Here is a 22,793-nt window from a genome sequence, read left to right as displayed (position 1 = left end):
GTATCATGTTCTTGCAGAAGAGAAAACTGTGAATAAAGCCTGATGAATCATTCTTTGAGTAAATGTATTTGTACACCTAAATGCCTGATAGATTTCTGTTTCTTTGGGCAAGAAAAGTATGCTTCCAGTTGCAGTTGTTTTGTTCCTGTTTGATGTTGGAAGAAGTGTTTTTTTTTTAATGAGGATTGTAGATTAGTTCACCTGCTCTTCAGTGACTGCATTTCTCTGTGCTTTCTGAAATTGCTTTCAGAGTTATAGCAGTCCAATCAGACTTTCCCATTAGTACCTTATTAGCAGAAGCTACTTCTGTTATAAATGCCTGAAATTTGCTTTTCTGTCTGCTAGAACGCTTACTATATGCATGGAAAATCTCTGAAACACTTTTTCTACATTCTCTACTGTACCTGTTGGGTTAAGATGATTGTGTGTGTGGTTTGTTTTTTTTCTTTTCTTTTTTTCTTTTTCTTGGTAGTAGCTCTTATTCAGGAAGGAAAACATCTTAAACGTTCTCTTTTTTTTTTTTATTTTGTTTCTTTTTTCTTTCCCTCCCATGGGGAGGGATGTGTCATAAATGCCCTTCTGGGAAGTGCTTCTTAACATATTTCCCCTCTTTTAAAATGAACATTTACATCGCTAAATTCTCATAGGGTAAACAATATTAACCCCAACTTCAGACAGCGAAATTTAACAGGCTGTTGCTTTCCCTGCCCTTGTGGAAGACAGCTGAGCTCTGTAGCTTGTGTGGTAGCCGTCTGGATTACAGGACAAATTGTAGGTTTAGGACAGAATGAACAGCAAAACGCTTCCAAGCAGAACTAAATCATGAATCTGTATTGAGGAAATACCTTTTTATATGGAGATGGTATTGTAAGGAGACTGCATTAAAGATCAAAGTTTACCTACGGACACTAAAAGGCTTCGTCAAAGCAATGTAATTACAGCAGTTCAGACGCCTATGAAACTGTTCACTGGTGGTTTTTGCTCCTGCTGTCCTGGTGCAGAGGTGCGAGCACAGGGCTCAGCTGGGAGCGCCCGGCCCTGCCCGCCCCTGGGTGCACCCGGACGGCCCGGCTGGAGCTACGGAGTAATTTACTGTGTAACTAGCATGAGCACGACCCCCCGCATAGCCCAAATTATCACGGAGCAGCCTTGAAACAAGGCTTGACCACCTCTGGAACTGTCAAACGTGATGAACTGAGGTCGTAGGGTGGGGAAAAACCTCTCATCCCGCAGGAGCTGCAGCTGCGGGCTCTGCTGCTTGAACACGGGTAACAGCCTCGCCCGTAACCTGCACCACCTGTTGTCACAGCGTGTGAAAAGCTTTCTGCAGGTTTCCTCTCCCCACGTTCCCCAGCACCAGGGTCCCGCTCGCCTCTCCTGCCTCTGCCCCGGCTGGCTGGGGGGCGGGGGTCAGCAGGGCCCCGGACAGGCCCGGCCCGGCCGCTCACGGCGGCGGGGAGAGCTCTCCGCGCAGGCAGGGAACCCCCGCTGCTGCCGAGACGGCGCCGAGAGAGGGCACCGCGCCCCCAGGCCCCAGCCCGCTGGCCGCCCTCGGGGCCGCTTCCTGGGGTGGCCCCTGCTCGGCCGCCGGCGCCGCGCCGCTCGGGGAGAGCGCGCTCCCCGCTTTACGGCTGCTGAAAACCTCCTTCGGCGAGCGCGGGGCAGCCGTACGGCGCCGGGGCACTCGGGGTGGGCAGGTAACGGCGCGGCGGCGTGGGGAGGAGGCGGGCGGGTGGTGCGGCACCGGAGCGGCCGGGCCCCGCCGGCAGAGCGCCGGACTCCCGGGACCGGCCCCCCCCGCACCCCGCGGGCGGCAGCCCAGCCCCTCGGGTTGCGGGGCGCTTGTGGAGCCCGGCTGTCAGCTCGCCCTCACGCCGGTGGTGGTGGGGAACTTTGTCCTACCGAGGCGGTTTTGTGGGTGTTTTGCCCAAAGGTAACTCCAAACTCGGTTTACAAAAAAAAAAAAAAAAAAAAAAAAAAAAAAAAAAGAGTAGGTGCGAGCCAGCCCGGCGGGCTGCGGTGAGGTGAGGGGAGCGCGTGCCTCTGCGCGTGGCGGGCGCCAACTGCGCGGGCGCCGCCCGCGGCTGCTGAGGGGGCACGCGCTGTGAGGCAGCGCCGTCTCTCTTCCCCTGCCCGGGTGGGAGGGCCCGGCTTGAGGACGCTACAGTTTGCGGTAGAACAGGTAAATCTGCCTTGGAAATGTGCCTCGCACCGGTCCGGCTGGCTGCCTTCTGCCGCTCTGTCTGCCTTCGGAGTTACTGCCTTGCGTTACTCACAGCGTTTTGTTATTTGCTTTCTGTTCACTGGGCTGCGTCGATAAACTGGACATAAGCGTTGTCTCGGCTACATTTAGAAACTGAATTATGTGTTGAATTCATTGTTAGCGCTTAAATATATATATATAAAACCCCAACATGTAGTCGTACATGACATCTTGAAAACTTTCTGGGAGCCATCAGAACAACGATGACCTGGATGAAAACATGCTTTGCCTTCCTTCATTTGGCATATGCTCAGGTTATCTGTCACACAAATGAGTAATTTCACAGGTTTCGGTACAGGGTAATGCTGTAGTCCTGCTGTGTGACCCACAGTGTCTGGGTTTCTCCACCCAGGTGGAGCTCCTTGGCTTTAGTAAGTTTCTTGTACAGTAATGTTCCCGCAACTGACATGGCCTCAAAACTGTAATTAAAATGCACTCTGTAAAAGTTGCACTTGCAAACGGCACGGAGGTATCTTGCTGACTTCAGCTGAAATTTGCAGTGTTGTTGCTGAGTCATCTGGACAGAAATATTTGGGGAAGAAATAACTTAGATTTTTACCTTAGTCTGAACAGCCCATTTCGTGTTAGTTTATTTATTATTTGGTATGTATTTCTTGCATTTACAGGCAAATGTATTTGTTCGGTGGTTAGCATATGGAAAGCATTAGATGACTGAAACTGTAATGATGCCAGTCTTCTATATCAAGCCATGTTATAAATATTTTTAGAATTTTAATCTAAAGAGCTCTTGTATGAGTCCCAGTGCATCTGTAATGCAGCATTTATCTCCAGTGTTATCAAAAGACTAATGAGTATCTTCTGAATTTTGGTCTTAGATCACATTCCTAATAGATATCTTAACTGTATGATAATCTACCATAAAGTTAACCATCTGAAACAAGCCAAAGAATGATCTTTTTGTAGCAGACCTTTTGCAGTTTCTTCTGCTGGATTTTTTTAATTAAAAGCTGTAGAGCTATACACAACACTCTCTTAAGGAAAAAAAAAATATCCTGCAGAAAAAACTACTTTTCTCCAAGTTTCATCAGGTTTTTCTTGTTTTAAGTGTCTATCTAAACTTTGTGATTTTTTTCACATCCTTAAAGTAAAAACAGTTTTACGTTGTTGAAGATGTTAGCTCAGGCAATATTACCAGGCCAAATTGCTCGATAATGAAGTAATATTTCTGTTTGTATTAATGGGAAGCTGTTTTGTTTGCTTTGAAGAGTTGAGTACAGGTTGTTTATCTAAAGCAGAAAAAAGGATTAAGTGGTAAAAATGTCAGAATTGTCTAAGTCGATAACAAGATGCTCATGGTTCTTATGAGTGTTACAAGCTGCAGATTTTTTGTGGTAGCAGCTCCCAGTGGTCATGCTGAATCATATGACTTCCTGCTCTGTTAATCTTTGTAGCTGAAGTCTTAGCTTGTCACAGAACTGTGGTACACACCTGCATTATTTTGCCCCCTTCTTAAATAACGTCAAGGTATGAATGCAAACTAGACAAAAACAAAAACCCCAAAACCTTTAAAGTACTTTTTCTCCTCCTTAATAAACAGATTTATTTCAGAAGAGTAATTCTTAGTGATGCACATTCTCCAAGGAATGTCTGCTGTAGATCTTCATTATGGTTAATCTGTCAAGTAGACATCTTCTAGATCCTCAGACTCTTTCACTAGCTCTGGTGCTCCTACTACACGTACTTTTGTTGACCAAGATAGCGTTTCTGCAGTGCAATGTTTGTATGTACTACAGAGCTGGTGCCTAGGCAGTGTTGTGGGTGTTGTGTGTGTGTCTGCCCTCCCACCCCCACCCCCCACCCCCCCACACCCCCCCAGTGTGGCATTTGCTTTAGTGTTTAAGCACATGCATCTAAATATATATTTGCAAATTAATCTATTAGGACTATGCAATGTAATGTGAGGAGGTCATTGATAAATGGCTCTGAATATAGTGATGGAACGGAACTAGGATCTTGTAAGTTTCCTTCCTGTGCAGATAGCTTTTTGGTTTGCCGATATGTAAAACAAGTCCCAACACATCAACTAGGATCTTGTAAGTTGCCTTCCTGTGCAGATCACTCTTTGGTTTGCTTGTTTGTAAAACAAGGGTCATACCGCTTCCCTGAAGATAGCTGAAACTGATCAGCTATGAAATACAGGTGTTATGTCCAGCTGTGAGAAATGGAACAGATACTGATTTTTTTGTTTGTTTGGGGTTTTTTTTCTTTGGTTTGTTTGTTTTTTGTTTGAGGGGCAAAGTTGTTTCTTTTTCCTGCAGTGTGGAGATAGTGCTGCTGTTCTTGTTTTCACGGGGTTTTGACTCTTGTTGTGTGTTTGATTGGATGAAGTTGCTTTCTGGGACTAATTTTGCTTGATTCCTTGCCTGATGTGTCTCAGCAGAAACTGCTAACTGGTGTCAGGAATGTCAGTCGTATTTGTTCTGATGCTGCGTGCTAGAACATTTTTAGGTGGCGGTGTGCGGAGGGGACCAACTGTGTTTGTGTCTTCTCTATTGGTTGTTGGCAATCCAGCAACCACTGAATCTCTGTATGGACTGCCAGTAGGAGGAATTGCAGAATTCTGTTGCACTGCTGTGAGGAATTGGACTTGTATGGATATAAAATTTTGCATTTAACACTTTTATGGACTGTGCACCACAGTTTAGTTCACAAGACTGCTATGTTGGCTACCAGTTTCTGCAGCAAAACTCTTTTGTTGATATTTGTATTTTTGTTAAATTTCTGAAACTTATGTATGTTTTCTTTCGATTGCAATCCAAACTTCTCTGAATTGAGATCTTTTAGATGTGGTGTCCCTCCTCTCTCTTGGCCGGTTTATATTTCTGTACCAAAAGCTTGTGTAAGGTTGCTGGAGAAGTAAAGAAAACACTTGGTTTTGTTCCTGACTTCTGTGGTTATATGTCTGTCTTATGTGTGTGTAGGTTTTTGGTTTTTTGATTGTGTGGAGTTTTTTGTTTTGTTTATTTTTAAAGTCAGTACTGGTTCTCGATTCAGCAGTTTTAGATTTCCAGAGCATGTCAGCATAAGTCCTCACATCAACACAGCTATACAACTTAGTAGCAAAAAAGCCCTGATTCCCCCTATTCCCACCATGCACTTGAATTGTAAAGTGTAGTAAGGAGAAGGAACTTTTCCCTCTCCTGTTATTTCCTTGAATTTTCTTTAGGATTTTAATGTTACTTAACTGCAGTGCTGAAATGGTTGAGAGTTGAAACCTGACATGCAAATTGCCTCCATTAAGTAACTGTGTGTTCTGACTGAGAAAGCAGGTTGTATTGAGGTGGGAATTGGGCTCTTCTCCCAAATAACAGGTGACAGGACAAGAGCAAATGGCCTGAAGTCGTGCCAATGGAGGTTTAGATTGGGTAGTAGGAATAACATCTTCAGCAAAATGGTGGTCAGGCATTGGAACAGGCTGCCCGGGGAAGTTGTTGTGTCACCATTCCTGGAGGAGTTTAAAAGATGTGTAGATGTGGCACTTAAGGACATGGTTTAGTGGTGGACGTGGCAATGCTGGCTTAATGGTTGTACTGTGTGTTCTTAACGGTCTTCTCCAACCAAAATGATTCTGTGATTCTATGGTCAGGTGAAAACAATGCACTCTATTCTTGGAGCCGTAGCAACATGTGCATTAAAGCACTTTGTTTCTCCTCAAATAAACATCTGCTGGTTCTGTCAGTTATGTATGCTTGGTTAACATTGCTGTGCTGGGAAGTAGCAAAGGTCATTCATTCTTCGGTAACTACATAGTTTCTGTAAAGCAAAAATGAAGTACAGCTCTTGCAGCCTCTGCTGAGGGCAGAAGAGCAGTTATTTGCTATGAGCCATCTACTAGCCATTGGTCGGCTAGAATCTAGCAGAGAAAAAAATGTTAGGACTTGAATATCTGAAAACATAGCCAAGAAGTAATCAAATAAAGGTTCATGAACACTGTTTATTCTGGTTTCTTGTCATGCTTGTAGTTCTGTGCAGGTATCTTGCAGGTATCTGAGAAGCACAGAATACATAGAGGAGCTGAATAAAGGTGAGAATATGCTATTATTTATTACTGATCCATTACTTGTGTTGAAGTTCAGTATCTTAACTTTATTGATGTTGGTTGCTGACCTCAGTAAGCCTTGATTTGTGGCTTGGACTGGTTAACTCTAAACTGTCTGTACTAAGCGTAGCATTCCTCCTTTATACAGAGCTGGAGGATTCAGCCATCGTACAGTTCTGTGTTTTTTGCTTGAAAATCAGAGGGAAATGCCACCCAGGCATATGTTGTAGGGAGAAGGAAATATGAAAGTCTCATTTGTAAAGTTGAATTGGTAGGATTGTTTGGTCTGTTGCTTTGTTCTGTCTTCATTGTTGTTTTTGAGCTTCTCAATTAAAAACTTTCCATGTAAATACGGATTAATTTGTGCGAGATCTTGAAGGAAAGGTTCAGTATGATCCAGTCTTTATACGACTGACCAGAAAATGTACAACACCTTTGTATTTGTTGTTAATGAGTTCACTCATTCTCTGTCAACTTTAGTTGCTTGTACTTCAAGGAGAATGCTAAAGTAAAAAAGAAATTGGAGAAGAACTGTATCAATGAATAAGTGTTGAAAATAGCTCCTGAGGGGGGAATTCAAAAGAGCTCAATATTTTGAATATTATCAAAGAGAAAGGCAAGGAGGGACTTGATTGCAGTGTTTAATTTTGAGCATTGTGAACAGAAATTCTATGATGAAGCAGAAAATGATGATATAACAAGATCGATTAGCTAAAATATGAGCCAGACACATTTTCAGTAGAAAAAAGAAAAGCATCTTCAGCGATGAGGGTTGTTTATTACAGGTTATAGTAGGATATTCATCAAAGGAAAATTTCAGTTTAAATGTGGTATTTTTCCTTTAACAGGTAGCTAAATATAAGTGAAGAGGGCCTGTGTCCATGTTTTATAGAATCAGAGTAGATGATCACAGTATTCTTGCTGTATCTAAATACATGAATGTACATAACAATACTGTTGAACTTAGAGCAGTTAACTCAAGACTTTTAAAATGTCTGAAACGTTTGGAGACAATGAGCTTGTTGTATAAGTTCTGTACTGAAGGTTGAAGATAGCTAAGTCATGTTGGCAACAACATTCTTCAGCAATGGAAAGATGTTATTACACTCAATTTCTGCATTAGTAGGTCTTGGCCATTATCTGTAAGTACTAGATTAACATGCTGGTTGCTAAGTTTCCTTACAAGTTTTCATGAAAGTACTGTGGAAACAAAGATGGTTGGAATCAAGAATATGAAAGAAAGGTGAAATTAAAACCAACAACAAATGCTGCTGTTAATTGGGTAACTTTCATAGAAGAGAGCATTTGGGCTGCTTTAGAAAACTGCTGATTACAACAGGCTGGTTAACAGAAGCGCCTACTCCGTGTGTGTGTGAATTATTGGAGGGTTTGCAAGGAGGGATTTGTAGATCCTGCAGAGATTTCAGGGAAATCTGTGTTATAATGCATTATCTCCTGCAGTGAAGAGCCAGTGGGAATGCTCTGAGGCTTTTAGTGTGCTCAGTTTTACATGCCTTTAGCAGGCAATGCTTTCAGGTCTTGGGCTTAGTGGAGTTGTAGGCAGCTGTGCTAGTTTTGACTGGGATAGAGTTAATTTTCTTCAGAGCAGCTAGTATGGGGCTGTGTTCTGGATTTGTGCTGGAAACAGCGCTGATAATCCAGGGATGTTTCAGTTCCTGCTGAGCAGCGCTTACACAGTGCCAAGGCTTTCTCAGCTCCTCGCCCTGCCCCACCAGCCAGCCGGCTGGGGGGCACCAGGAGCTGCGAGGGGACGAGGCCGGCACAGCTGCCCCCAGCTGACCCCGGGGGTCTCCCACACCGTATGATGTCACGCTCAGCACGCAAAGCTGGGGGAGGAAGGGGGGGACATCTGGAGCTACAGCCTTTGCCTTCCCAAGTCACCGCTGGGCGTGATGGAGCCCAGCTCCCCTGGGGGTGGCCCTGAACACCTGCCCGCGGTGGGCAGTGGGCACTGAATGCCTGGTTCCGCTCGGCTCCTGTGCGTGGCTTTTGCTTTACCAGTTAAACTGTCTTCACCTCAACCCACCGGTTTTCCCACTTTTACTCTTCCCATTCTCCCCCCCATCCTGACCAGAGGGGAGTGAGTGAGCGGCTGTGCAGGGCTGAGTGCCCAGCTGGGGTTAAATCATGACAGCAGCATAAGGAGCAATAAAATAATTGTAAATCAGAATAGCAAAACCTCCTTTTGACACTTAAATTTGACAGGAAGAGCAGAAAGCAAGCTGAAGTGCAAGTCAGATAAGATATTACTGTTTTGTATAAACTTCAGCTTTTTAGAGAAGATAGCAGGAATCAGCCTTCAATGTGACGAGAGGATTGCCAAAATAAATGAAGTGGACACAGGCAAACCTGCATCACTCAGACCAGTCTTTTTGGTTAAATCCCTGAAGATACTGAAGTGATGACCAGAGGACTGATAAAAGGACATGGTTTGGTGAACCACATCATGTATGCAATGAGGACCAGCTGGTTATAATACTGCAGCAAATTAGAGCAGGAAGAGTCTGCAGCTGGAAGGATTTTTGAGAGTCTGAAAAAGATTGTGCTGCTTGTCTCAAGTGATAATACGCAAGTATCCAGAAAGTTTCGTGAACCATGCTGAAGAGAAGGATATCTGTTGTAGTATTGATCAGTGTAAGAGTTGGAGATGTCTGCAAAAGTGTGTGGGTTTTTTTTTTTTTTTAGGGCTCAGTCAACATATTCTAAGTGACTTCCTAGTAAGAAACTGCAGTGAAAAGTATTCAAGGGTTTAGAAACCAGTGGATGATAGATGTGTGAAGTACTGTTAGAAAAAAAAAGACAGGGATTCCAAATGCTGTAATTACAGAAAATCCTGCATGAGTGCATGTGCAAGGTAGAGGTCTTGGACTATGTGTTATTTTTCTCCTTAGCAATAGGAGAAAGTAATTCATAGGTGCATACATATTTTTCCTTTGGGACTGTTCTATTTTTTAAATTATTATTAATTGTATTAAGTTTAAATTTAGGCATTTTATTTAATATTCTAAGGAACTCCATGCAAGTTCTACCTTTTCTTACTTTGTATTTACATTCATATTAGGGATTGGCTAAATTTATTTCAGGCTTTTTGTTCATAATGGGGATAAAAAAATTAACTTTTATGAAATAGAGGAGTTTTTCTTTTATGCACTGACATAGGCCCAAGACTGTTGTTAGTATGTGTGACGTAAGGTGGTATAGGCCAAGTTTGTGGTTTGAAAAGATTAACTTTGGCAAAACTGTAACGAGAAGTATCTGTTAGAGCAATGGGTGAGGAATTCTTTAAAAAAAATTATTATTTGTAGAAAACCATGTGTATACTGGCAATTTCCAAGTAGACTTGGGTGTATTTATCTACCCATTATAGTTCTTATTTTACGGATGAATATGCTAAGTGCTATTCAGAATTATTTGGCCATATGTTCCTGTTTTTATGGAACTTCATTTTGCGGGCTCTTTATATAAATAAAATTATTCTCTTCATGATGGCATGTAGTAAGAGGAAGAGAAGAGAATGTTATTTCAAATGTTATACCTTTTGCAAAAGAGCAGATGGTATTTGTATGTGGGGCATCAAGTAAGTTTTACACTTTGAAGCAACTGCTTTATTCCAGATTGTCTAAGTTAAATTAGAGTTTCTAGATCTTCCGGAGCATACCAGGTTATATTACCCTTGTCAGTGTGTTTTAAAGCCAGCAAAGGTGTGGAGTGACATTGACCCTCTGTAGCTTTATTTCACTGTGTTTCTGTACGATGGATTGGTGCCCATGAGCAGGCAGGGGTTGCTTGCATAAAATCTGTATTGTGTTGTACTTCTGCAAGATGGGACTGACATGAGGCTGAATGATCTCAAGTTCCTGCATCGTCATTTGTGCCTTTCTACAGATGAGTGTTAAGACTTGACTCTTCCAGTCTTTACGACTTCCTTCAGTTGCCACACTTTGCAAAGCCGATAGAGAGCAGTCTCTTGGTGACATTAACCAGCTCCTTCAACACCTTTGGATGCATCCCATCAACTGTCACAGTTGGTTCTGTACAGTCTATTCCTGAGACTTTGAGGGCACTGAATTTGATACAAAAACTCCCAGGAAAAAATAGCTGACAGATTAATTTTCTGATTTGTCTTCTAATGTGAAATTTGAAATCCACTGGTCATGCCAATTGTGGGGAGGAAAAAATAGTTTGGCAGTAAAATCTCAGAGGAATTCATAGGTAGGAACTTCAGGCTGCATTGAAACAATAAATTATTAAACATGCCTTCTTATAAATGTGTTCTAATAAATTTACATCTGTGAATCACAAACATTATGCTGCGTGAGACTAAGGGCAGGGATTTACATTGTGTTGCTGTCTAAATTAGTTGTCTTTCACTATTCCCTTGCTTAGTTGGTTGTTGTTACTTCTTAATGACAATATTTGGGCATGTTAAAAAGCATACTTCTGGTGATTCGCTTCAAATAATGTGGTTTTATAACTATTCTAGTAGGATCAAATCCATATGAACTCTTGTACAGAAATTATTTCTTGCATGCATATTTGAAAGTGTAATATTAGAAGGCAGCAAAGACTATTGAACTGCTGTAGGTACACACCTTGTATCTACAGCAAATAAAGGAGTATGCTGGGGGCTTACCAAATTTTGTAATCTTCCTGTTGATGCTGGCTGTTGCTGTGGGAACCATTGCAGAGCATGTACAGTATGAAGAAACTGGCTCTGAGGGGGAAACAGGAATGTTGGGGGTCACTTCTATATAAAGTGAAATTTACTGTGCCTCTGGCTAGTGTAGTAGACTGTCTGAGGCTGAATTACGGAAGCCTATTAAAATATTGGTGGGTTTACTCACTTAGAGGTCTGTAACAATACCTGTGGAAGAAAACCATTGAGAGATCTGGTTGCTGCTTCTCTTAACTGTTGAAGGAGACAGTAGTGACACAGTGCCCTCTTCTGCATTCTGTAAATGGGACAGTAACAGCCATTTGGACATGCACCAAAGTGGGAAAAAGAAAAAAAAAATCCAATTAAAAAGGGAAGACATGGTGTCAGAAATGTGCCTCTGAAATTTTAAATATAGTAGTAAGGTTCTGCATTCCTGCAAATTTTTACTGTATCAATTGAGTGTAAGCCCTATACGATATTGTTTATGTAAGTGCTTACACAAGAGAGGCGTATGTTGAAATACTTTGAGAAGCCTGGTCTTGTTTTCAGGCCAAAGTGTTGGCCCAGAGCTGATATGTGAGCATATGTTCAACACCTTGAACTACTAGTTATTCAGTCGTCTTTCTCAGTCACAGACAAGCATGCAAAAGTATCCAGTAGTCTCTTGGGATGGAATGAGAACAAATGCAAAGATATTTTTAAATGAGATTGAATTTTTGTTTTCCTACTAGCTAATCACATGTATTAGATGCTTGATGAGTGTCTGGTATTTGAAAAACAGATAGAACATGGGCAAGTATGTCTGGCACAAGCCAGATGGTTTGATTTTTGTCTTCATGGAAATAGTAAAAAAATGTATGTAGTGAGCAAAGAGGCTGTAGAGAACATGGTGTTTCCAAGGGGGGTGGTGGTCTGGGGGTGGGGGGTGGAAATTGCATCTCTAGTTCTCATCCGTTACCAGACTCTGCAAATGTTATACAGAGCTTTTCTTGATTACTGAGTTGTGGCTTCTTTTCATTTGCTTCATCTACCTACTTGTAACACTTTGAAAATGAGTATTTTGGGACATGCTTTCTCCCTTTCATCCTTGGTCAAAAAAAGGTTTTTTTCTTCATGTTTTCTAACAGCTGTTTTTCATAAGTGTGTGTGTAGGAAAATACTCATTTCCCATGTGGTTTAGCTTGCTTTTTGCACTGTTAATACTCCAGCATAACAAAAAATTATTCTGCATAGACATTTCATTCTTTTGATATATTTTGTATGTTGGCATTTAAGTCTAGATTTTAAAGGTGAGTGGATAATTAACTTTGAAACTATGAAAGTTTAAATTTATTAAATTTGCATTTGTATTTTACAACTGTTTCAGTTTTTATAACAGTTCTAAAGAACACTTCAGTTTTCTAGAGTAAGGTCTGGTCTGCAGAAAAAAATAGGGGATATTTCATTTTTTTTAAATTTTCTTTTATTAATTTGAATGTTCAAAGGTCCAGCACTTCAGAACCAGAAATTCCCAGGAGCAAAAAGTTTCCTGGGATGTGTGTTCAAACATAGGATCTTTCGGTGGCACACGGATGGAGTTGTTTGTTTGTTTGTTTTTTAAGTTATTTTTTCATTGTTCCCTTTTGTTTGTAAAAAGGAGCATACTGCTGGTTTATTTTGAGTAATGTGCAGATGGCTCTTGCACATAAAAATTATTGGTGTATCTCTGACTGTAGAGAACTGAAATGAAATACACATTTTCATATACATGGTGGTTATATACTAAAGTATATAAACATACAAGAATTTATTTATGTATGTGCAATCTTGAGCAAATAGCTTTGTGGCTTCTGAATTTGAAAATAGTTCCAGAAAGGTTGTAGAGAATATTTATAGGATTTTTTCTGAGCTCCTAAGAGGAATCAAAGATGTATTAAAGGAAATGTGTGGTTCTTGAGAACTACATGGTTTGAACAACTATTGTATTGTTATTTCAGATTCTGTGAAAGTAACCTGAGATGGTATCCCTTTTAGGCATTAGTATGTATAATGCTAAGATTGAAACATGTTTGTTGTCTAGTTGCTAATAGATCAGGGTTCAATAGAGTTGTCTTTGTGTATTAGTAGCTGAGAGCAGATGTATTGACTGTCTTGGGAAGAGTGGAGCAAGGTGTAAGGTAGCTATTATCCAGTCTTCCTTCCAGTGAAAGATTTGTGCTCCAATACCAAGAAGGGGAAAAAAGTGCTAGCAAATATCAAATTATAGTTGAATTATTTTAAGTAAAATACTTGATGCTTCTTCTTAATGCAGAATTGGTTTTTGTTTGGTATGTCATTGAAGCATAAATGAGAAATTTGAAAAACCTTACTCTTTTTCCATCTTTCTCATGATTAAATGTATTTTTGAAAAATAATACTGATATGTAAGGACTATTTTCTGCTCTTTGGCTTAGTTGTTTTTTTCTTTATAAAAGAAAATTTCTTTCTAGATGTATAATAAGTTCGAAGTGGAAAAGCCTAAGTAATTTAGCCCTTTTTCTAGCACTTTGTGTGATTCAGTTTTGAAGTCCAATTATTTCTATGTTTAACGGAGACACTTCTTTTTCTTTAGTTTGGCTGAAAGGAGCTAATTAATGACACTGCCTAGAAAGATAAGATAGAAGTGTTACCAAAAAAAGAGGGGGAAAACCTTTTTTGACCTTTAGTGCATAATTATTTTTAGTACCAGTTCAAATGTCTGAAAATCACTGATGTCCTGAGAAGGCATAAAAATGCCAGTGTAAAAGATCTATCAAAGTAATTAATTTTCAGAATTGAAATAAATGTGATTTAAAGGGGAGCTGTCAAGATACTTAAATCTTAAAATCACAGTAGTGAAAATTTTGTTTTTATTCTGTTAGAAGGCTTGCATTTACACCATTGGTTCTAGAATAAATTAACTGAAAGCTGTAGAAAAACTTCAGGATTGTTATTACGGTGCTCCCTAGGGAATGTTAATGCATTTATTGTTTATGTCTTGCTTTAGAGGAGTTCCATCTGGAAACATCTATTCAGTTACCTTGTGTAATGTGAAGTATTCCATCCTGTTATGTGAATGTACCTCCATTTAAGGTGCAGACTGACACAGAGTCATACTGGTTTAGGAAGAAAAATGAAAAAGAAGAGAATTTTCTTTGAAACTTTTGAAGTATAGAGGACATTGTCTTACAGTGATATGAGATGTGCCTCACAAACTGGCTTAAAATGCACACTGACCCTTGTCTGATTTGCTTGGCGTAGAAACCAACTTGGGTAGATATTTTACAAACAAAAGGAAGGCAGCAATCTGGAAATAGATGAAACTTGGCTAGATTTTCATCAAGGAATTACATAAGAATCGTCTTGGTTAGCTAAATAACTCTTCATAGGAACATTCTGTATGCAGCGAGAGGTTCCTTAATTTACAGAAGCTAATGCAAATATTACCTCAGTCTTTCCTGGTAATTTCTTTTTTTTTTTCTTTTTTCTTTTTTTTTTTTAATTCAGGGCTTAAGACTACATTTCTGATAGTCCTATAGGCCCTGACTGTACCATAACATGCAGTGGCGTGTGTGATTTCTGTTTTCAAGAACATTTTTTAATCTTCACTGTCATGGTATACTGATCAGAGTCTTCAGAGGGCTGCACTGTATTTTGTTAGTTACTTCAGCTGGTTAAAAATGAAAGGAAGTGCCAAAGAAAATTAATCAGGAGTATTTCTGCAGACTCAGTACTGAGAGTCTGGTTTATCAGTGCTTTATAACAAGAACAGCAATACTAAGTAAAGAGGGGTTCAGCGCTTGTCTAAGATACTGTTAAGATGAGAAACTTCTGGAGCTTTTCCAGAGTGTGTTTTTGAAGGCTGTTAGCATTTTTTGTAGTACTTGTGTTTTTTGAAGTACTCCCTTGGCTGTGTCACATGGACTGAACAACAGGTCAGACTTGAACAAAATAAATACACACAGCCTAAAATTTGCAGGATTTTGCAATTGGATATAATGAAATCAAACTGTTGGAAAGTGTTTCTTTGCCTTGTGTGGTGGTGGTGGTTATTTTTTTTTTTTAATTGGTCTTCCTTTAATGGAGTATAGATTAATATTGCAATGTTGTGTTTTTGTTTTTTTGGTGTGTGTGGTCTGGTTTTTTTTGGTTTTGTTTTTTGTTTTGTTTTGTTTTTTTCCCCCCCCCAAATAGCCTGCTACTAAAATACATGCTGTAATTTGTAAACTTTTAAGTTATTTTTGTTAGCAGCCTAGGGTCTTTCTGTTGTTTAGATGTGAAAATCTGGACAAGGTTTATTCCTCCCCCGGCTGCTAACCTTTGTTTTTCTTTAGGCTTCTTCTGACATTGTTTCAAATCCAAGTTTTTGGAGTGGGAATGTGTGGGAGTGTTAGGCAGAATAAAAGACTACCTGGAGTATGTATCAATCCAACATGAACCTGAGGTATCTGGTGTCTGAGGTGTTAGGCTTTTATAGTGACTACTTTAGTCAAGCCAATTTGGAGGCAATGAAACAGATCTCTGGATTTACAGGTTGGATACCCATTGCTGAAGTCAGGGCTCTTGCTCAGCAGAGCATTCACATATTTCAGATTATACGCTTCCCTCTGCTAACTCAACAAATTAATGAAGAATGTTTGCTGAAATCTCACTGACTTCAGTTCTTCAAGTAACCGGCAAATTCAGATGACTATAAATGCTTCACAAATGGCTAAAACAAAATATGGAGAGTCAGGGTTGCCCATTTAGTGCTCTGAATGCTTTAACAGTCCGTCTGGTCCGACTTCTTAGTTGAAGGTCAAGAGCTCATGTGAACAACGGCAGTTCTCATGTGTGCAGGGTCTGTATCATGTAGTGCTTATGCACACAGGCTGGCATAAGAGCAATACTTGCTTAAGAGCAATACCTGGAATCTTGAAATGAGCGTACCATACTAACGTGAGAGTACAGAATTGCATCTCTTCATATCAGTGGGCATCAAAGATATTTTTAGTTAATAGTAAAAGATGCTCTGGGGAGGAGAGGGTGGTATCTTTGTTTTTTTGTTAGACAGAGTAGCATATAATCTGCAGGATAGACTGTTCTAAAGGTTGGGCTGCAATAGTGAGTGCCTAAGAAAAGTCTGAATTGTTGAAACATGTTGCCACAGTGCAAAACTAGGGTGGGATTCAGTGAAAAAAAAAAAAAAAAAAATCTCCAGCAAAAGGTGTAATGCATTTTTATTTCATTCTTTGCTTCAGGAGTAGCTTTCTGAGTTGGATTCCTAATGAGAATTTGTGAAAACTTTATGCTTAAGTAACAGAGATTCATGAATAGTTGATTTCAATTTGATTTTTCCTGATTTATGCATGAGTTTATTTGCTTTAGGCAGGCCTGTAGGGACTGAAACCAGGTTTTTTTTCCCCTAAAATTTAAGTTGTAGTACTATCAAATTTTGTTTCCTTTCAAGAAGCAGATACCTTACTTAACAGCAGTTGCTAGAGAGCTGCAGTTCCACACATCTGTAATTCATGCCTGTTCTTATCCAACATGTCTGCTGTTAAACTTCAGTGGACTTGAGGTCAGAACTGATGCAAATTTGGTATTTTGAAGACAACTAATTTGGTGGACAGAAATGTATGGAAAGACTTTGAGTGTGTTGTATTGCTGTTTTGACTAATAACGACTTGACTAACACGAGTTAGTTGTGTCCTTTTTTATTCTCCCCACCCCCACCCCCCGCCCCTTAGATCACATGATATGCTTTGACTGGAACAAGAGGTCACTAACTGAGGTAAATTAATGTTAATCAGCTTATAGGAGGAGTCCAGTTTGAGAGGTGAAAGAAAAAAATCTAAGACCCAACCCCCTGTTTATAAAGTAATTTGTATTTCAGTATCAAAAATATAACTTCTCCAACCTAGTTTCAAGTTAATTAAACAAAATAATTTATTAGAATCAGAATTAAAATACCAAGAACAGCACTTACATTTTGTATGAGTAGCACTTACGTGATTCAGCAAACTCTGTAGAGCCAAACTAGCATTAAATCTACATAAAGTAGAGCAGGATCAGTGCTGTGCAGGATTCCTTACCTGCCGGAGCTACCCAGGAGGCAGCTTTGATGCTCTGAGCCTGCAAGAAACATGGAGTTTCCTCTTCTCCCTGTGTGCTGATTTTGTGGTGTTGCTGTATGTGTAGTGGGACCAGGAGATGTTAGAAGCAGCTTTCCATGGGTTGTAAGCCAGGAAACAGAAAACTAGTTGCTCTGTGGAAGCTGGGGAATAGGCTTTTAGGGAGCTCCTCAGCTGACATATTCTGTTGTTTGCTAGACAATGTGGCTATTAGAAATGTAGTCATGAACTTTAAGAAAATTGTCTAAACCCATCTTTTTTTAAGAACTGAAGGTTTTTTGTTCTTTTTTTTGTAAATACCAATATTCAGATGCAGCTACTGTTCCCTTATATGGCCTTGGCCAAGGCTGATTTTTTTTTTTTTTTCCTGTGCTTGCAAGTCTGTAAAATGAGTGATGTATGCTGTCTTTCTAAAGAAATTTCAGAAATTGCAATAAAAAGCAGTGAATTAGATCTAGGAATTACAGTTCTGTATAGTCGTATGACTTCAGAAACCTTATTATATCACTCTGGTTATCAGCAAAAATTGTAATCTTGTGGTATGAATGACGATGCTTATCGTCAATGGCAATCAGTGTATCAAGAATGAAATATGTGGCAAGACAGTTGCTAGGATAATAAATACTTGAAAATACAACTGAAAATGACAAAGCAAAGGCAATGTCAATGAATGTGAAGTTGTTTCTTTGTGCAGTCAGGTCAATGATTGCAATAGGCCTATGCTGCTTCGAACTGAACATTCATGGTATGTATAGGAAGGCTGAAAATGGGTAATTAGGTAAGCGATGACATGTTTTGTCATGCTGTGTTAGTATTCTTTGGGCTGTAACTTAATGCTGATCTAGTAGTAACAATGTCAGAGTGTCTCCAGCTTCATGTGAATCGTAGTTTCAGATTGATAATAGTGCATTGTGTCGTGACTTACACTTCTTGCATACCAGGCTTTAATGTGTTCTTTGACTTCTCCTCGCAACGTATCTTCTAGCAGAAGCTCTAACTAGAATAATAGTAATAGAAAAATCTTTTTTTTTTTTTTTTTAATGAGGAAAGGTCTGCAAATACTCACAGCATATCATGTACAATTCCTGTGTCAGAATTGCTTGGGGGACAGGTATTTTTAGTCAAAGATAAATGTCACAAAATGGATCTTCTGGCAGAAGGATGCTTTGGTTCATCACCAGAGGCAGAACAAATTAAATGAAACTGCGTTTTTGGATCTGTTTTGTATTCAGTTAGATATTTATATTCTGGACACTTTTCTTGTGAACAGAGGCTATTTAAAAAAAAAAAAAAACAACACCAAACATCCCACCACCAAAGATCCCATCAAATACTTAAAAAATAGGAAGTGCTTTTCCAGAGTGGATCACTGGGAGGAGCTGCTTATTACAACTTTTATGCATTAAATTAGCAGCAAAGGAATGATGATAGTGTAGGAAGTTGATGTGGAGCCAAACATGCTTTGTCGTGAGTGGGGAATACTCTCCTTTAGTAGAAAGTGATTAATGGCTTAAAAAAAAAAAAAGTGGTCAATTCAAGGGAAAGGACTAATTCACTAAAACTGTAATTTTTTTATTGTATGTTAACTTTAAAATGGAAGTGCAGTTAGGCCACATCATGTCCAATGGGATTGCACTTAACTGCTAGTAGTTGTACAAGTGTCTATTGCACTGGAGACCTCATGAATTCCAGATAAGACAAGAACGGTTCTTACCGTTGGAATACTGAAAGGATCTTTTAACAATAGTCTATTATACCTAGAAGGTAACCCACCATTCATAAGGACTATTTGTGTCCTGATACGATAGACTGAAAGATGAAAAAATCTCTTTGTAAAAATTCTTCACCACTATCTCCATAATCTCTACTTGAGTGAACATCAGCCAAGTGAGAAAATGAAAAATTATAACCTGCCAAGCATCAGTGGCAGACTGAAATGAAAAAATTGCAAGTTAATAACAATGATGCCTCAGAAAAAATTGCTGGCCAATTTAACATTGCTTTATCCAAGGTCACATCTTGCAACTGATTATTTTTAGTAATTTGCAGATGAGGACTTTCTACCTTTCTTATGGCAAGTGAAGATCAGGGAAATGCCAGGTACAGTTTAAAACTCAAGGTTATCAACCTCCTCAGATCAAAAGTAAATCATGTTCCTTGCTTATTTGATCAAGAGTGGGCACACAAATTATTTCCATTGTAGTAATGTGGGATGTTTATGCTATCCTTTATGGCAGTGGTAAAGTCAGTGTAACATGAAAACTCACAGTGGAGTGAGGTTGATGGGAGGGCATTGACAGCACGGGAAACTAAAACTTGGCAGGATTTCTTCTGAGGCAGGCTGTTGCTACTGTTCATGTGATGATTTTTACCTAATAGTCTTAAAAAAGATTAGGTTGCATGTTTTCGAGGTTTCTTAAGGAGAGTGAACCTATTGCAAGCTAGTACACGTGACACGTAAGTGGAGTCCTGTGAAATAACCACAGGAATCCAAAGTGTGAAAATTATTAGTGAACTGTAGCAGCACTTAATTTCCTCCAGCATAATCTACACAATCATCTTAATATTACAGAGTGAACGTTGCTGTAACTTTGCAGAGCGTTGGCGTACTGTCACTTATTTAGAATAGACCGTTCTTCAGCAAGTGGAACATACCATTAGTTTGTGGAAGCTCCCGCCCTAGGCCTGCAGTGTAAAGGGGGAAACCCTTTGTGCTGTTGTTTCAATGTGGTTCTGTGGTCCTCTTAATGAAGGATATATGACAACCTGATATGCTGAGAGTATACAGTGGTTCTAGGGAGATTTTTGTGGTCGAGTGGTTTGAAAATCTTGTCTGTGGGTAATTGTTTTTCAGTCACTCCGTTGTTGCTGTGCAGTAAAGAGTGCAGTGCTTCTGTCTGGCATGGAGAGTGAAGGGCATTTCTTACCTGGAAGATTGGTGGAGTACCCTATTTGTAACTGCCCTGTTTTCTAACCATAGAGGTCTTCCTTGTCATTAAAATAATAAAAATACTTGGAGCAGCTACATTCATGGACTCTCCAAACCCATTGGTTTTTATTTCTGTATATGTGAGCTTTGTAAGCTAGGGCTGTTCTGTGTTGAGATGGCTGATTGTGTTGCTGGAGTGCTTTTCAGGAACGAGAGGATTAACTTCCAAAAGGTGTTCCTGGCAATGGTTAGTGATCACCATGGTCAGAAGCCTGGGTTGAAGTCAGCCTCTAGAACCAAATCTGCTGGGCATTTGCTCAGTAGGAACAGGACCTGAATTCCCAGCTGTATTTCTCATCTTTTCATGGAATTTCCATATCGGATCATTCATGTCCTGTCTGGGTTCTGAGATCTGACAAGATTGCAGCTTGAACTGTTTAATTTTTCTTGCTGTCATGCAATGCATCATATTGAGTTAGTTCAATAGCCCTAATCTAATGCTTACTGCAGCGAAACTGTGAAAGTATCAATCAATACTTATTTCAGTAAATATAAAACAACATGAAAATTCTTTTGACAACTTCTGTCCATTTCATTGTATCTTTTTTAATTGCAAAACTATCTTGTAAAGTTTCCACACTTCTTTAAACTTTGTAGCTTGTCTACTTTCATATACATCAGGCTGATGCCAGCAGCACTCTCCTCTCCCAAACAAGGTTTCATCGAACGCATTAGGTTAATCTGCTGCATTCCTGCAGCAGAAGGAAGCCAAATCTTTCCTGACGTATCTAGGCAGTTGTGGCAGCCAGACCTCTGGACCTAGAAGCAAAAATTTCAGGAATATGAGACTTCAAACTTGATGTTTTGTTGCCTTGTTGTTTTTTGTCCTCAAAAGTAGTTTTCCTTTAGGATATTTGCAATGCAAGCAAAGCAAAGAAGCTTTAGTATTGCCATTCTCTAGCATCACTCGGTCTTATCATCTAGTGTTATGTGATGTCTAATATCCAGTCTCTGACAGGGTGTGTGCTGTCCCAGGCGAGGTAGAGCAGCAGTTGTTGGGTTATGCTCATGTGCAAAGTGAGTCTCTTCACTGAACTATGGAATACCTTTCCTATTTATACTAAGGCTGCTTTCTGTTTACCCAAAGGAGTGTGTATCTGTGTGTAATATTTCTAAGTATACGTGCTGTCATATACACACCCTTTCTATCATTTATATGGCAGTATAGAGGAGTCTTGGTGGAGATTAAATTCCTCCCCTTTTTCTGTAAAATGTACCTTTAGTCAAATTTCTAGAGTAATAGTTTTCTTTTAATATTGGGGAATACTAAGAGATAAACATACCAGGTGAGAAGATAAGTATCTGTACACAGCTAGGTATGAGTTTTTCTTCACACCTTCCAGGACAGAACTGGACTGGTTTTCCCTTTCTTCTGTTCATGGTGGCAGTGTTCTAGGTGCTTTGTTCTACATCCTCTCCGTGGGAATGAAATGACAGGGCACAACTTTCTTGTGCTTACTTATATACGACTGTATGGAGGTGCAGTATTTTGTGGATGGAGGAGATAGCATCCATAGTTTATGATTTGCAGTAGTAAAATTGCAGTTCTTTGCCAGATGGGGTGGTGGGTGGTGGTGGTTGTTGTTCTCAAAATCAGGCCATTTTTGGTGGTTGAGAAAAGTGAGCTTGACGCCTTTTGCTTTTCAGTAAGCTTAATGCTTTTGCGCTGTTTTCAGTCAGATGCTGATAATAAGCTTTAGAAGGGAACTTTTGTGCAATGATTCATTTAGCAATGTAATTGCGTGTAGCAGAAGTGGACTTGACCAAGAGAAAGGTAAGGTTAAAGCACGTATTTAGACTTTGAAGGTTTGTTTTTTTTTTTAAGAGCTAGTCAGAGTAGATTAAGGCTACTGAACACACATTAACACTTTAAAGTAGAATCACAAAGCTGCACTCTTGTCCTACAAAAACGTTCTAGAACATTTTACGTGTCTTAATGATCACTTATTTTAAATCTTATCTTATGGTAGGTATTTCTGTATAGGGTTTCTTGACTTGTAGTTGTGAGAGAGATCCAAATTGTTCGGTTTAATTGATCCCTCTGACCTGAAATATAAATACTTGCAGACCATTGGTTTTTGTTTTCTTTTCTTTTGAAAGCACTGTTTTAAGGTAACTCACCCTGTGATCGTACTTCTATAGGTATTTTTCTGGTAGACCTGTTACTTTCAAAGGCAGATAGTGAAGTGGTGGGAGAGATTTAAAACAGTTTTCCTTTTTTAAGCTTGTGTGCTGATTATTAAAGTGTGTGAAAGGAGTTCCGTGACCCATTACAAAATAATTCTTTTGCCAACAGAATACACAATACATTCTGATGACACTTATAATTGCAGTACTTCCAGAACAATTACCCTCTTAGTTCATTTTCATATTGTTGGAAATCATATTTGCATGTTATATTTAATTGAAAACGGCATGTTTTGCTCTATGCACATCTGGAAATACTCATTGGGTTTAATTTGAGAGCAAATGTGTATTTACTTTGCAGGTAAGCAAACATTTAGCTAGCCTGACAGGAGAATGTATTTTAACATCAATTGCATGTGATACTACATCCCTATACAGCTGCGCATGTCCAAGTTGTAGTCAGTCCAAGTAGTGGTGGATACTGAATGCTTAAGTGTTTATTCAACATATCAGATTCCAATGGTTATGAAGTTTTGAATTGTTCCAGAAGCCAGTTTGTGGTCAGG

General features: G+C 39.6%; 1 protein-coding gene across 4 annotated transcripts in view; it reads left to right on the top strand.

The window, feature by feature from the left end:
- Positions 1-1,600: 1,600 nt before the first annotated feature.
- NAALADL2 (N-acetylated alpha-linked acidic dipeptidase like 2) overlaps positions 1,601-22,793 on the top strand; it is a 504,203-nt gene continuing 483,010 nt past the window's right edge. For 2 of the 4 annotated variants that reach the window (XM_055723677.1, XM_055723680.1), the window contains exon 1: positions 1,601-1,697. The gene's annotated coding sequence lies outside the window, so the exon portion shown is untranslated. Of the gene's footprint in view, positions 1,698-1,731; positions 1,934-2,016; positions 2,183-22,793 lie in introns of those variants that run through there. The other 2 variants (XM_055723679.1, XM_027809648.2) reach the window with 2 other exon arrangements.

The sequence above is a fragment of the Falco cherrug genome, chromosome 11 (genome assembly GCF_023634085.1).
Source record: "Falco cherrug isolate bFalChe1 chromosome 11, bFalChe1.pri, whole genome shotgun sequence".
Lineage (NCBI taxonomy): Eukaryota > Metazoa > Chordata > Aves > Falconiformes > Falconidae > Falco > Falco cherrug.
The sequence above is the reverse complement of the archived record's forward strand: the minus strand, read 5'-3'. Positions and strand labels throughout refer to the sequence as shown.